The sequence below is a fragment of the Octopus bimaculoides genome, chromosome 1, assembly GCF_046866305.1.
Source record: "Octopus bimaculoides isolate indiv1 chromosome 1, ASM4686630v1, whole genome shotgun sequence".
Classification (NCBI taxonomy): Eukaryota; Metazoa; Mollusca; class Cephalopoda; order Octopoda; family Octopodidae; genus Octopus; species Octopus bimaculoides.
The window spans coordinates 6,043,067-6,058,986 of NC_142928.1; the positions used below are offsets into that span (position 1 = coordinate 6,043,067).

Genomic DNA, 15,920 nt, shown 5'->3' on the forward strand with positions numbered 1-15,920 from the left:
CACTGCCATGTAGCATGGTTGTTCGTACGCATGCGTCATACAGTCTGCCTTTTACTCTGAGTGAGAGTCCCTTTGTCGCCAGCAGGGGTAAGAGCTCTCTAAACTTTTCCCAGGCTATTCTTATTCTAGCAGCTACACTTTCAGCGCACCCACCCCCACTACTAACTTGGTCGCCCAGATAGCGGAAGCTATCGACTACGTCTAGTTTTTCACCCTGGAATGAGATAGAAGTTGTTTCCTGTTTGTTTGCAGTCTTTATTGCACCTGAACATCTGTCACAAACAAAAACTAACTTGCTAGTTAACCTGCCTTTGATGTTGCTGCACCTCTTATGTGTCCATAGCTTGCACCGGGTACATCTTATAGAGTTACTACCTACTCCTTTTCTACATACTGAGCAGGGCCATCTACCTGAAGGGGTTTGTGTTTTATCTACCTTCCTACTTATTAGGATTTTGGTTTTAGCTAGGTTGACTCTAAGGCCCTTCAATTCTAGACCTTGCTTCCACACCTGAAACTTCTCCTCTAGTTCTGATAGTGACTCCGCAATTAGGGCAAGGTCATCAGCATAGAGGAGCTCCCAGGGGCAACCTGTCTTGAACTCCTCTGTGATTGCCTGGAGGACTATGGTAAATAATAGGGGGCTGAGGACGGAACCTTGGTGGACCCCTACCTCTACCCGGAATTCATTGCTGTACTCATTTCCAACCCTCACCTTACTGGCAGCATCTCTGTACATGGCTCGCACAGCTCTCACTAACCATTCTTCTATCCCAAGTTTGCTCATTGACCACCAGATAAGGGATCGGGGGACCCTGTCAAAGGCTTTCTCCATGTCAACGAAAGCCAGGTACAGAGGTTTATCCTTAGCTAGGTATTTCTCTTGCAACTGTCTCACTAGAAATAAGGCATCAGTAGTGCTTTTACCTGATGCCTTATTTATATATATATATATATTTATATATATATATATATTTATATATATATATATATATATATATATATATATATATATATATATATATTTATATATATATATATATATATATATATATTTATATATATATATATATATATATATATATATATATATATATATTTATATATATATATATTTATATATATATATATTTATATATATATATATTTATATATATATATATTTATATATATATATATTTATATATATATATATTTATATATATTTATATATATATTTATATATATATTTATATATATATATATTTATATATATATATATTTATATATATATATATTTATATATATATATATTTATTTATATATATATTTATATATAGATATATATATATATATATATATATATATATATATATATATATATATATATATTTATATATATATATATATATATATTTATATATATATATATATATTTATATATATATATATATATATATATTTATATATATATATATATATTTATATATATATATATATATATATATATATATATATATATATATATATATTTATATATATATATATTTATATATATATATATATATATATTTATATATATATATATAGGGAAGAAGATTCGAAAATGCAGAGGTCTTTTAAAGATGTTTATTGACTTGACTGGTTTCACTTATTTTAAAAAAAGATTTTGAAAAGTAAAGTGCAAGGCTTTGTGTGTAGCCTTTGTGGCATTATAAATTAACCCTTTTGATATCAACCTGGCTGAAACAGTCTCTGGTTCTGAATACAAATGTCTTGTTTTCATAAGTTTTGAATTAAAATATACCACCAAACCTTAGTCACAATTTATGTTCCTAACACTAGCTTAATGATAACTAAGTTATTTTACTAAATTCTTTGTTATATTTAAAATAATTGAAAGAAACACAAAGTATCTTAGAATAAATACAGTAACAAAAGTGTTAAACAGTTTACATAAAAGTGTTCAAAATAGGCAGTAAAATAAGTTCATAATTATTTATAAGTTCATCAGAAATCATAATTGTTTATAAGGATTTTAGAGGAATAACCAATGACTAACCTTTTTTCTTCATCACCAGTCTTGTATATGTGTTTTTAGAAATAGTGTAGGAGGTTGATTGGGAGGAGTCACATGAATTCCAAAACCAGTACAAAAAACACTGACACATGATGGCCAAGCCCAGAAACAAAAAAATCCTTTCGATTCCACAAATTGTTTGAAATCAGATCATGATGTGGGAGGTTGGTTGGGTGCAGTCGCATGATTTGATTTGTTTCAGTGGTTTTTCGACTTTCGACTGGTCTTGGAGTTCATATGTGTGTGTATATATATATATATATATATATATATATATATATCATCATCATCATCATCGTTTAGCGTCCGCTTTCCATGCTAGCATGGGTTGGACGATTTGACTGAGGACTGGTGAAACCGGATGGCAACACCAGGCTCATATATATATATATATATATATTGTTGTACTTGGGGATGGTCATATTGCCAGTTTAGCCAATAAAAACACACGCACTGTATATTTGGTGTTAATTTGCTTCAGCTTTATATTACATTAATCTTAATCTTATTTCGGCCAGAGTCAACACAGAAGAACTGGGCCTCCTACTTAGATTGACATATGACGATGTATATCTAGATAGATACGACCTTAGAGATTTCTGCCCTAGTAGACGTCTAAGAGGTAGACCACCCACAATTACCTCTATGGCTAGGAAGACCCCTATAGAGAGATGGAGTGGATGGACCAGAGCCATACGGACCCCCACTAATATCTACCAGGTAAAGAAAATGATCGCACATGCACTAGGAGCTAGTATAAAGGTCACCCTAAAAGGCCACACCTTTAAATTTAACAACAAATTATACGCCCAGGACGAGGGGGCAGCCATCGGTGTTAGTATCGCCGGTGATGTGGCCAATCTCTTCATGGTATGGTGGGACAGAAGGCTTAAGGAACGCCTGACACAGAACTCCATACTCGTGAATGTGTACTCTCGATATGTCGATGATATCAACTTAGTGGTAAAGACACCCCCACAAGAGAGTACCCCTGAAATAGAAATAGAAACTAAGACTATGGAGAGCATCCAGCAAATAGCTAACTCCATCCACCAGAGTATTAAAGTTACGATAGACTACCCTACTAAACACCCTAACCATAGATTACCTGTATTAGATACTGAACTCTGGCTAGAAACTAAGAACAATAAAACCAGAATCCTCCATTCACACTATACAAAACCTATGGCCTCCAAATACCTGATCCACCGGAACTCGGCTATTGCGGACAATGCCAAATTCAACATATTGATGGCAGACCTCGTCAGAGTAATGCGAAATGTCTCCTGCATGTGCGACCCTACAGAATTAAAGAGACATATACAACATTTCGTCCACTGCATGCAGTTCTCAGGTTACAGCCATAAAGAAAGGATCAGGGTATACAAAGGAGCTATGAAGAAGTTTGAAACAATCAAACGCAACGATAGGAATGGGATTTGCCCACTCTATAGGAGCAAATCATGGAACACCATAGAAAGGACTAAGAAGAAAATAGGGAAGGCAAGCTCATGGTACGATAGCCACAAGTACCAGAGCGTCATGTTCGTCGACACCACCCCTAGAGGCGAACTGGCGTACCGCTTTAGAAGGGCCCTAGACAAACTTAAGCTAAGAATTAAGGTTGTTGAAAGGCCAGGCAACCCTATTAAATTCCTTATCAGTAGAACATACCCTTTCAGTAGAACCCCCTGCACTGATAGGAACTGTATCGTATGTAGATTTAGCCCACAAACGAACTGCAAAACCAGAAATGTGGTCTATAGTATAAGATGTACAGAGGGACGATGCAGAAATAAGACAATGACATATGTAGGCGAAGCAGCAAGGAGCATAGGGGAGCGGGCAAACGAACATTGGAGGGAACTTAAGGAAGGGAAGAACTCATCAGTTCTGTACCAGCACGCTGAGCAAGAACATAGAAGCTCAATCAACAACATAGAAATTAAAATCTTATCTACACATAGCAGTGATGCAGCACTTAGACAAATTACTGAAGCTACACACATAATAGAAGAGAAACCTAGCCTGAATAGGAAACTAGAATGGAACACTAACACACACCACTAACAAACCACAAACCACAGCATGTGACAACATGTTACCCATAAACCAATAATAATATGAACAAAGTATAATACAATACATAGATAAACAAATGGAATTAAATACTACATACGTTAACAAAATTTAATTAAACACAAAAAAAAAAAGAACAAAAAAACACACACACACATGAACAAATAAATAAATAAAAAATACAAATGAACACGTATTAACAGAGAATATAGGTGATACAGACACTCCCCATACACACATGCACTTACAAAAGACACAGACACATTGAAGGACACACATGCGTAGACACATACAATAGGAATACAAAATACAAAATGGCTGATAGTTAGCAAGGTGAGACACACATAAGAAAGAAGGAAACAAAGGACCACTGATGAGGTCACAGAAGTGTGACGAAAGAACTCTGGCCGAAATAAGATTAAGATTAATGTAATATAAAGCTGAAGCAAATTAACACCAAATATACAGTGCGTGTGTTTTTATTGGCTAAACTGGCAATATGACCATCCCCAAGTACAACAACATCTGTTTCAACACACGATTTCACATCAAAAATCTTGCAAAACAAATATGTATATATATATATATATATATATATATCATCATCATCATCGTTTAACGTCCGCTTTCCATGCTAGCATGGGTTGGACGATTTGACTGAGGACTGGTGAAACCGGATGGCAACACCAGGCTCCAATCTGATTTGGCAGAGTTTCTACAGCTGGATACCCTTCCTAACGCCAACCACTCAGAGAGTGTATTGGGTGCTTTTACGTGTCACCCGCACGAAGGCCAGTCAGGCGGTACTGGCAACGGCCACGCTCAAAATGGTGTATTTTATGTGCCACCAGCACAAGAGCCAGTCCAGGGGCACTGGCAACGATCTCGCTCGAAAGTCCTTACACATGTCACGGGCACAAGTGCCAGAAAGGCGACGCTGGGCACAGGTGCTATCACGATTTTGCTTTCGCTTGCCCCAATAAGTCTTCGCAAGCTGAGTTTCGTGTCCAATGAAGAAGACGACGTTGGCACGGGTGCCAGTCATTGAATTTAGCTCGATTTCACTTGCCTCAACAAGTCTTCACAAGCGAAGTTTAGTGTCCAATGTAGGAAAGCTACGCATAAGTGGGCTGGCTACACCCCTGGCAGAGGCCTTGGATTTTGGTCTCACTTGGCTTGCCGGGTCTTCTCACGCACAGCACATTTCCAAAGGTATCGGTCAGAAGTCATCACCTCGGTGAGGCCCAATGTTCGAAGGTCTTGCCTCACCACCTCAGCCCAGGTCTTCCTGGGCCTACCTCTTCTACGGGTTCCCTCAACTGTTAGGGTGTGGCACTTTTTCACGCAGCTATCCTCGTCCATTCTCGCCACATGTCCATACCAGCGCAATCGCCTCTCTTGCACACCACAACTGATGCTTCTTATGTTCAGCTTTTCTCTCAAGATACTTACACTCTGTTGGGTATGCACACTGACATTACTCATCCAGCGGAGCATACTGGCTTCATTCCTTGCGAGCTTACGCATGTCCTCAGCAGTCACAGCCCATGTTTCACTGCCATGTAGCATGGCTGTTCGTACACATGTGTCATACAGTCTGCCTTTTACTCTGAGTGAGAGTCCCTTTGTCACCAGCAGAGGTAAGAGCTCTCCAAACTTTGCCCAGGCTATTCTTATTCTAGCAGCTACACTTTCAGTGCACCTACCCCCGCTACTGACTTGGTCACCTAGGTAACGGAAGCTATCAACTACTTCTAGTTTTTCTCCCTGGAATGTGGCAGAAGTTGTTCTCTGCACATTTTCAGTGTTTATTGCTCCTGAACATCTGCTACATACAAAAACTATCTTGCTAGTTATCTGTCCTTTGATATTGCTGCACCTCTTATGTATCCATAGCTTACACTGGGTACATGTTATAAAGTTTCTACCTATGCCTTTTCTACAGATCGAGCAGGTCCATCTACCTGAAGGGATTTGTGGTTTGTCTGCCTTCTTACTTATTAGGACTTTGGTTTTAGCTAGGTTGACTCTAAGGCCTTTCGATTCTAGTCCTTGCTTTTACACCTGAAACTTCTCCTCTAGTTCTGATAGTGACTCAGCAATTAGTGCAAGGTCATCAGCATAGAGGAGCTCCCAGGGGCATCCTGTCTTGAATTCCTCTGTGATCGCCTGGAGGACTATGATAAATAGGAGGGGGCTGAGGACGGAACCTTGGTGGACCCCTACCTCTACCCGGAATTCATTACTGTACTCATTTCCAACCTTCACCTTACTGACAGCATCTCTGTACATGGCTCGCACAGCTCTCACTAACCATTCTTCTATCCCAAGTTTCCTCATTGACCATCAGATAAGGGATCGGGGGACCCTGTCAAAGGCTTTCTCCATGTCAACGAAAGCCAGGTACAGAGGTTTATCCTTGGCTAGGTATTTCTCCTGCAGCTGTCTTACTAGAAATATGGCATCAGTGGTGCATTTTCCTGGCACGAACCCAAACTGCATCTCATCTAAATTGATTCGCTCCCTAATTAGTTGGGCTATAAACCCTCTCCGTAACTTTCATAACCTGATCTAATAGTTTGATGCCTCTGTAATTATTTGTATCTAAAGCATCACTTTTACCTTTGTAGCAGTTGACTATGGTGCTGCTACACCAGTCATTGGGTATGACTCCTTCGTGTATCACCTGGTTCGTAATACGGGTGACTAGGCTATAGCCGACACTACCAGATATTTTGAGCATCTCTGCAGTGATTCCTGATGGGCCGGGGGCTTTCCCTGTCTTCATACTTTTAATTGCTTTATCTACCATGGTACTGTCAACTCGGATAGCTGGTCCCTCTGTTGGGTCGACATTTGGCAGACTCTCTTTCTCCCATTCATCCTCTTTGTTGAGCAATCTATTGTAGTGGCATCTCCAGACCTCTTTCTTTGCAGCCTCATTTATGCAAGTGAACCATCATCCATGCAAACACATTTCTTTCCTCCAACATCACTATTCTCTCTCCTACACTGTATTGCAACACGAAATACCTCAAGTCTTTGGTCCTTTTCATTTATATATATATATGAAATTAACAGAATGAGATAAAAAAAATCCAAGGCTGTGAATAGCTTTCAAAACATTTATAAAGAGAAAGTCTTACAGCTGTTTCTGGGATATTTTATATATCCCTTCATCAGAGACAGTGCGAGAAAATGTTTAAGTAATAGTTATTATAGAGAAGATATGAAATAGAGAGTGAAGTGGAGGAATGAAAACAGACGTGAGATACGTAAGGATATTGTATCTGCAGTTCCATTATTTAAGCAGAATGGTATACATATAAGTTTCCTGTACCTTGTGTGCGAGTTCTAATGGTGTTTATAATTGGTCATTATAAGCATAGAGTCTTGTAAATGGTGTCATTCGATCAAGGGTTTTTTTTTTGAAGTGCCTTAAAAGTTGGGAATGTGTTTGTTTATGATTGCGTCCCAGTCAGCATCATTAGAGATCCATGGTATCAAGTGGGTGGGTTGGAGAGAGGTCCCTTGGGGATTGGTGGAATCTCAGGTTACAGAGAACTATGTTATGGTCTGAAAGAAGGGTTTTTTCCCCACTGAAATATTGTGTATTGTGTTAGTGGGGTTACTAAACACAAAGTCTAAAATGTTCTGATGTCTCGGTGCAAGGAGAAGTTGGGACAAGAAAAATTTGTTCATAAAGTCAAGAAGTGACTCTACGGCTTCTTTGTCAGCAGCTGAGGTGAGAGTGCTTGAATTCAGACTGTCTGTAGACCAATCAACAGAGGGTAGATCAAAATCTCCCATCATAATTATGTTATTAGAATGGCACTGTTGCATACTGCTGAGGCATTCTTTAAAGCGCAATACGGGTGTTTGAGGTGGCCTTTAGACCCCCAACTACTATCAGGTCATTGGTTTTGTTGTGCACGATGACCGATTCACAGTAGTCATTGGAGAATGTCATATTTCTATCTGCTGAAAAGGAATCGTGCAGGAAAACGGCAGTTCCACCTTTCCTTCTGTCGACTGGATCTGTGGGGATGGTTGTGAAACTCCTCACTTTCACTTTGACTTCCAATTGGTTGTTGTCAAAGTGGGTCTCAGTGAGAATGAAGAGAGGGATGTGGTGTGGATGGTTACCTACCCAGTCCACAATGAATTGGATCTTCCATTTTTGTGCATTGATGGAAAGGCTGACACATTGTGCATTGAGTAGAAATGGGGAGGCTAGCGTAGTGGCAGGTTTTGACTGTTGCAGGGGGCTTTTTTTTCTGATTTTCTGTTAATGATAGCAATATGGGGAATTGGAGCATACGCACACACACACACACACACATATATATATATATATGTGTGTGTGTGTATATATATATATATATATATATATATATATATATACAGTTGGAATTTACAAAAAACAAAACAAAAGATGAAGATGGGTGTGTAAACAACAAACAGATGTATTAGTTTAATGCTCAAGAAGTGAGAAAATCTTTTACATTGAGCTTACACTCTTCAACAGAAAAAAAATAAAAAAGGTTTAGTGGCTAGCTATGTATATATATATATATATATATATATATATATATATATATATATATATATATGGACGTTGCCAGTGCCCCTGGACTGGCTCTTGTGCGGGTGGCACATAAAATACACCATTTTGAGCATGGCCGTTGCCAGTACCGCCTGGCTGGCCTTCGTGCCGGTGGCACGTAAAAGCACCCACTACACTCTCTGAGTGGTTGGCGTTAGGAAGGGCATCCAGCTGTAGAAACTCTGCCAAATCAGATTGGAGCCTAATGTAGCCATCCGGTTTCACCAGTCCTCAGTAAAATCGTTCAACCCATGCTAGCATGGAAAGCAGACGTTAAACGATGATGATGATGATGATGATGATGTAAGGTTAGTTGAGTTACAGGTTAAAATAACTGTTATCTCCATTTTCTGTTTTCTTTATATATGTATGTATATATATATATATATATATATATATATATATATAAAACTGAGAATGTGGTTCTCTCTGTATGTGTACATCACTAAAACTCGAGAACTACCCAACTGATTTCATTCAAATTTTACACATGCCTTACGTAGGGTCCATGCAGTGTCATGGGCCAAAAGAATATTCAACTTCTTGCTTGATGCGAGCTTAGAGCAGCTCTTATCTCTTATACTATTTCAGTATTATGTCAAAAGTGAAACAATAACATCTCTATTGTAATGTGCAATAATACTTTTAGTTTTAATAGTTTCACTATGTATATAATATATACATTGTGAAACTATTAATACTGAAACTATCATCACCAATATTGAGCAATAATTTTTTGGTGAAGGAAGGCATTTGATAGCCTGACCCTATTTTGGAATTCTTGCTTCTTGAAAACATCCCCCTCCTCCACCATGTAGATATCCCAGCTTTTTAAATCTGTGGGCCTTTGAATCCCAATAGTAGCCTGGTTCTCACTCTGAGGGTGGGTGGGATATTTTGAACATCATCATAGTTTAACGTCCACCTTCCATGCTGGCATGGGTTGGATGGTTTGACAGGAGCTGGCCAGCCAGAAGCCTGCACCAAACTTCTGTGACTGTTTTAGAAAGATTTTTACAGCCGGATGCCCTTCTTAATACCAACCACTCTGCAGAGTGGACAGCTCGGAGGCTGTTGTAACTCTCTGTTTAGTGCCCACCCTTCTGGAATCCCCTGTAAGTTTATCACATAATATCTCACCTGTCTTCACTTTAGGGACTAGTCGTAATTCTTCTAGTTTCTCCCTGTAGTTCAGCTGTTTCACTGATGTACCACTGCTTCATGTTTCGCTATAAGATACTATGGGGTGATCAGAGTTGAGAGCATGGTCGTATGTACACATGTGTAAACACACTTAGATGTATATGAATGTATTCGTATATGTTTATACACCTCTGGGAAGCAGATAGACACATGTATATACCTGCACGTATACAGCTATTGTTGAGACATATTAGTGCAATATTCTGAATGATTTATGTAACATTTCAGCAATTAACAGCTGATAATGCTGTGCTGAAACAATTGTAGTGATTTGCAATTAAGCCTGTTCATTCCATCTTCTCATATTGGTTTCAAATATTGGCACAAAGCCAGCAATTTCCGGGGATTACATTGTAGGTGAAGTTACTTACCCTAACAGTGTCTGCTTAAATAGCTCGCTAGTAGGTGGCAGTCAGCTCTTCTTTGTCATCACGACACCAGTACATGGCTCTCGTACGACACCTGCGACAGCTAGCAGACATGAGGTAATACACAGATGAACATGGCCTTCATTTGTAAACACTTTTCCTGATTATTCAACTTGTATGTGTTTGTGACCTAGAGTAAAGGCATTTAGAAGTCACAACTTGGTTCTATGAATTCATTGTACAGTGTTCCTTTATCGAATGACATATTCCAGCTTTCTGACTGGAGTCATCATTAGATGGTTTCACCTCATGACACCATGACTGTCTATAACAACCTCAGTGTTCAACTGATATTTATTTTGACCCTGGTGGAATTTGAACCCAGAACATAAAGACAGATTCTAGAATGATTCTACCAGCTTGTGTTGCCTTAGTTTTCTATAGGCACAAAGCCTGAAATTTAGTGAAAGGGTATAATTGATTACATCAATTCCAATACATGACCGGGGCTTGTTTTATCTGCCAACCTTGGCAGAACATAAAAGCAGATGAAATGCCACTAACCATTTTACTCGGTGTGCCAACAACTCTGATGGTTCACCACTTTAGTCTATTAAAATTCTTTTACACATATATATGGATTGTTTTACTTACTTTTGTGTTTCAGCTGAAAGGGGCACTGGCAGTATTGTAATGTACACCATTTGAAAAGTATATAGGTGAAAACTTTATTAAAAATATCTATTTTTCTACAAGTTGGACAATGGTGGCGGACACACTGAATAAATGGTCTCTTTATACCTCTATAAAGTTGTGTTAAAATTATATTTGTCAGTTTGCTGGTTGTTGTAAAATAAACAATTTGGTGAATTATCTATTATTTTCCAAGATTTGATTCCCCAACCTGTGTGTGTGTGTGTGTGTATATAAAAAATTTAGATTCAAGGTGAATATGGTACTTAAGTTTAGGCACCAGAATTAAGTATGGTATTATCCATACACTTTCAAAATAAGGTGATTAAAATCAAAATAAGCAACAAGGATATCCAGAGGCAATGCAGTATGATAGTTTCATGCGACTACATTTAATTAAGCAATGTGAGCTTTCCATCAAATGTACAATACAGAGCAATCCTCAGCTGCACAAAGATATAGAAATTTAATGAAATTTCATTTCAACAGGACATATTTTTGTAACTACATTTAAACTCTCCAAGTGGAAAGGAAGAATACAAAAAACCATTTTGACTTAGCCAGGCCACACAGGCCAGTCTGTATGGCCTGGCTAAGTCAAAATGGTTTTTTTTGTATTCCTCCTTTTCCACTTGGAGAGTTTAAATGTAGTTATAAAAATATGTCCTTCTGTTGAGATGAGATTTCAGTAAATTTCTATATCTTTGTGCAGCTGAGGATTGCTCTGTATTTTACATTTGATGTAATGGTCACATTAAACGATCGTACTGCATTAACTTTGGATATCCTTGTTGTTTATTTTGACAATATATATATATATATATATATATATATATATACACACATGTTTGTGTAGATGATAATCTTCCATCTCGACATTACAACTGTAATTATGTGTCTGTACAAATATTTTACCCGATTGCCGACATTTATCAAGGTTTCTCCCATTGTTTTTGATGCTCCAAAAGGAGCCCATATAAGTTGGATTTTCTCCATTTCCATAAGGATTTTTTTTCTTGATCACACACACTTCAGAATGCTGAGGTGGACAGCTTTTTAAGAAAAAAAAATATCGGAACATTATTCACCCTGTATTTTTGAATTTTTTCAACACCAACACAAAATGGTATGTGTAAGCTTGGTGTTGTGAAACACAATTTAACTTTTTCTTTTACTTGTTTCAGTCATTTTCACTGTGGCCATGCTGGAGCACTGCCTTTTAGTTCAACAGATTACCCCAGAACTTATTCTATTGATCTCTTTGCTGAATCGCTAATATATATGACGGGCTTCTTCCAGTTTCCATCTACCAAATCCACTCACAAGGCTTTGGTCAGCCTGAGACTATAGTAGAAGACACTTACCCAAGGTGCCACGCAGTGGGACTGAACCCAGGACCATGTGGTTTGGAAGCAAGCTTCTTACCACATAACCACGCCTGTGCCTATTGTAAACTTTTTTTTTTTTAAAATTTCCTTCAGATTTCACAAATGAATTCTATCAGTAAGTATAATGTAGGTTTCCAATTTTGGCACAAGACCAGCAATTGTGGGGGCAGGAGCCGAGTAGATTGAATCAACCCCAATGCTCAAGGGGGACTATTTTATCAACGTTAGCAACATTTTGAAACCAGAATGTAAAAGATGGACAAAATGCTTGCTCTTTTATCTTTGTTCGTTTCAGTCATTTCAAACCCATCATGTATATATATATACATATATATATATATATATATACACATGACAGGCTTCTTTCAGTTCCCGTCTACCAAATCCACCCACAAGGCTATAGTAGAAGACACATGCCCAAGGTGCCATGCAGTGGGAATAAATCTGGAAGCATCTGGCTGGTAAGCAAGCTACTTACCACACAGCCACTCCTGCGCCTGGCAGCTCATCACCTTCATCATCGTTTAACATCCACTTTTCACGCTGGCATGGGTTGGACGGTTTAACTAAGGACTGGCAAGCCAGATGGCTGCACCAGGTTCCAATCTGTTCTGGCAAAGTTTCGACAGCTGGATGCCCTTTCTAATGCCAACCATCCCAAGAGTGTTGTGGGTGCTTTTTATATACCACTGGCACGGGCATCAACAGTAATATCAATGTTATGGTGTTTATTCATGCTAGTGTGGTTGTGTAGGTATAAACACAAGACTTACAACGGAAAACATTCAAGTTATTTCTCTCATTCTGTATGTATACCTGCTGGCAGCAGGGGTGGGAGTGGTGATGATTCTGCGACGATGGATTTTCACAGATTTCAATTTTTTCTTTTCAGTGCAAAGAAAAAGTCCATCCTAAGGACCCCAGGAAGGGGTGGAGGGCAGCAGATAAAAAAAAAAAAAATCAAATTTTTCATGACAAGCTTCCCACCATAGTTTTGAAATGTGTGGTGGGAATAAAAAAATTGTAAAATCCCGTCACAATGGTGAAAATTCAATTTTCTATAGGAAGAGAATTGTTGAGACCGTAACACTTCCTTTTGTACCCCTCCCCCCTTAAAAAAAAAATTTCCTACACAAACCCCCGTTTCCGGCTACGGAGAATACAAATCGGCTCTTTTTTAAAACAGGGGCCACATTTTTCATTAACGAAACACTTTGAAACTTGGAACACTGGTAGAATGTGTCATATAAAACATCTTTTTCTCTTAGTCTTCTTTTAAAAAAAAGAAATTCATAAGTTTTTCCATGTTAAAGTAGTATTTCTGTAATTTCAACCAATCACTGACGTCCATTCAGCCAATATACATAAACAAACGATTCTGAAACAATTAACCCTAACCGTAGGGTTAGGGTTAAAGCAAATAAAACGAAGGTATGGAGATTAAATACGCTTTACATCGCTTAATCAGCCAAAGGAGTAAATGTAAACAACTGAATACTTGTCAGTGATTGGTTGAAATAAGACAATTTTTTACATGAAATAAATTCGAATACAAAAATATTTTTCTGTTCTATAACACAAAATAGATAAGTATACGAAGATTGAAAGTCTTTCCATACCAAAAACACTACGTAAAACATTAATGAAAAATGTGGCCCCCGTTTTAAAATAGATCCTACGAATCTGCAAAAATAGGTATCTTGAACTTTTTTCAGAATTTTTTTCTCTCAAAATATGCTGAAAAAAGTTTATCTACTAAGGGTTGGGGTTTTAGGGCGAGGGTGTTAGGGTTACGGTTTCGGGAAAAAGTGAAAAATGAAGAAATGGGGAGGCAAGAAAATTTTTAAAAAAAGGACACTAATTTGCGAGAAAATGGGGAAGGAAGTATTTCCGTCCACATCTTTGACGACACGGGTATACTACTTTTATATATAAAATATGTACATCTGTATATACACACATATATACGCAAGTACTTTCCTTTGTTGTTTTTAATATGAATTGTAACGGCGAATACGAATTCAACTGATCTTTATATGTCCAGCTTATGACGTGTTCGCGCTTGTTCACATCCTGAAACTTATGAAATTCGTTATTTTGACCTGATTTAAGTTAGTCTCCCTAGAACTGCCTTAACATCAAAGACCTTCAACTTTTAACAATCTCCATTTATATATTTAAGTAATTTATACACACACACATTATATATATATATATAAATAGTAAGTTATCGATTTAGGTTTGGTTAGTATTTCTAGCAAGGCAAGGTTACATGGATACTTCTTTGTTTTACCTGAAAAACTTTCCGTAAACAATTACATAACTTCCAAGCAAATGATATTAGCTAGATTACTGTTTTCTAATTTCATTGTACGTTCCATGATTTAATTCAAGATACAGATAAAAAGTAGGTGTGATAATTTTCCCCAAAAGAAAGCTTAAATATTTTTCAAAAATTCATCGGTTTCATTATTTTCCTTGTCGCGAAGCCCGTCAGTTCATAGTAGACAAGTCACACTGATATTCTAGGTTTGCTAAAATAATTAAACTGAATTTTTTGTCTGTCGATTGATGTTACAAGAAGATTTCGATTATATGAAAGATTTTGAAAATATAGAAATAAGTGGTTTTACTGACCCGATGTGATACTGTGATTTCATTGCCGAATATACTTAGAGCTTTGGAGGGAGTGCGATACGAAGTCAAATATTACGTCCTTTTTTTTTTTTTCAATGTAATTTATTATAAATTTATTACGAAGAAATATATAAATTCAAAAAATGATTTTTTATCAAGTTAAGAATAAATTTTTAGTTGTATTCCAACTTTTTGTTTTTTTCTGCACAACGAGGAAACAAAAAAAATAACCTACAAGTATGATGCTAAATAAACAATACAAAAAGAGAATTTTTATTAATTTTGTAAGGCATTGTTTTAAATATGAATCAACTCGAAGTCGTCCTCCTCCACTTCTTAATTGTCTGAAACAGTTATGATTTTCTGGTCTTTTATTCTGCTTCTGTTATCCAGTTTTGCAGAACACGCCTTAATTTAAAACTACGTCATCTGATACGAAACTCCGTTCGTCGTTGTGGTGGCTGAACAAGTGCGTAATTAAAATTATTTCACCAAACAGAAAGAAAAATACCCACCTTTTTTGGGCATTATTAATCCAATAAAATGCAATCGGCTGAATCGTGTGTTGCGCTCTGTCCAATAATATATAATGCACATCTTTTAAGAAAACTCTTGACGGAGAACAGAAAAAAAAATTATTTATATATTAGTAACAGACGAAAAGAACATTAACATTGATTCGTTGCAGTCACTATTGTTCACAAAAAAATGCAAAAGCTCGGGTAGAATAGGTACAATGAAAACGCTTTGAACATCATCCCGAAAAACTCCATTGCCAAAAATTAGAATTATTTTTGGACTGATTTGAAACATTACTTTTCCATTATTGGATTCAACTAATATTCAGATATAACAATATTGATTGTTATTATAATACCACCTGTTTG

At 37.2% G+C, this 15,920-nt stretch overlaps 1 protein-coding gene and 1 long non-coding RNA gene across 5 annotated transcripts in view; one reads left to right on the plus strand and one right to left on the minus strand.

The window, feature by feature from the left end:
- Positions 1-15,087, minus strand: part of LOC106867230 (serine/threonine-protein kinase TBK1) — a 94,562-nt gene extending 79,475 nt beyond the window's left edge. For 2 of the 4 annotated variants that reach the window (XM_089348263.1, XM_089348249.1), the window contains exon 1: positions 15,034-15,087. The gene's annotated coding sequence lies outside the window, so the exon portion shown is untranslated. Of the gene's footprint in view, positions 1-2,041; positions 2,085-15,033 lie in introns of those variants that run through there. The other 2 variants (XM_089348269.1, XM_089348261.1) reach the window with 2 other exon arrangements.
- Positions 1-15,920, plus strand: part of LOC149137444 (uncharacterized) — a 43,487-nt gene that overhangs the window by 14,519 nt on the left and 13,048 nt on the right. The window lies entirely within an intron of this gene.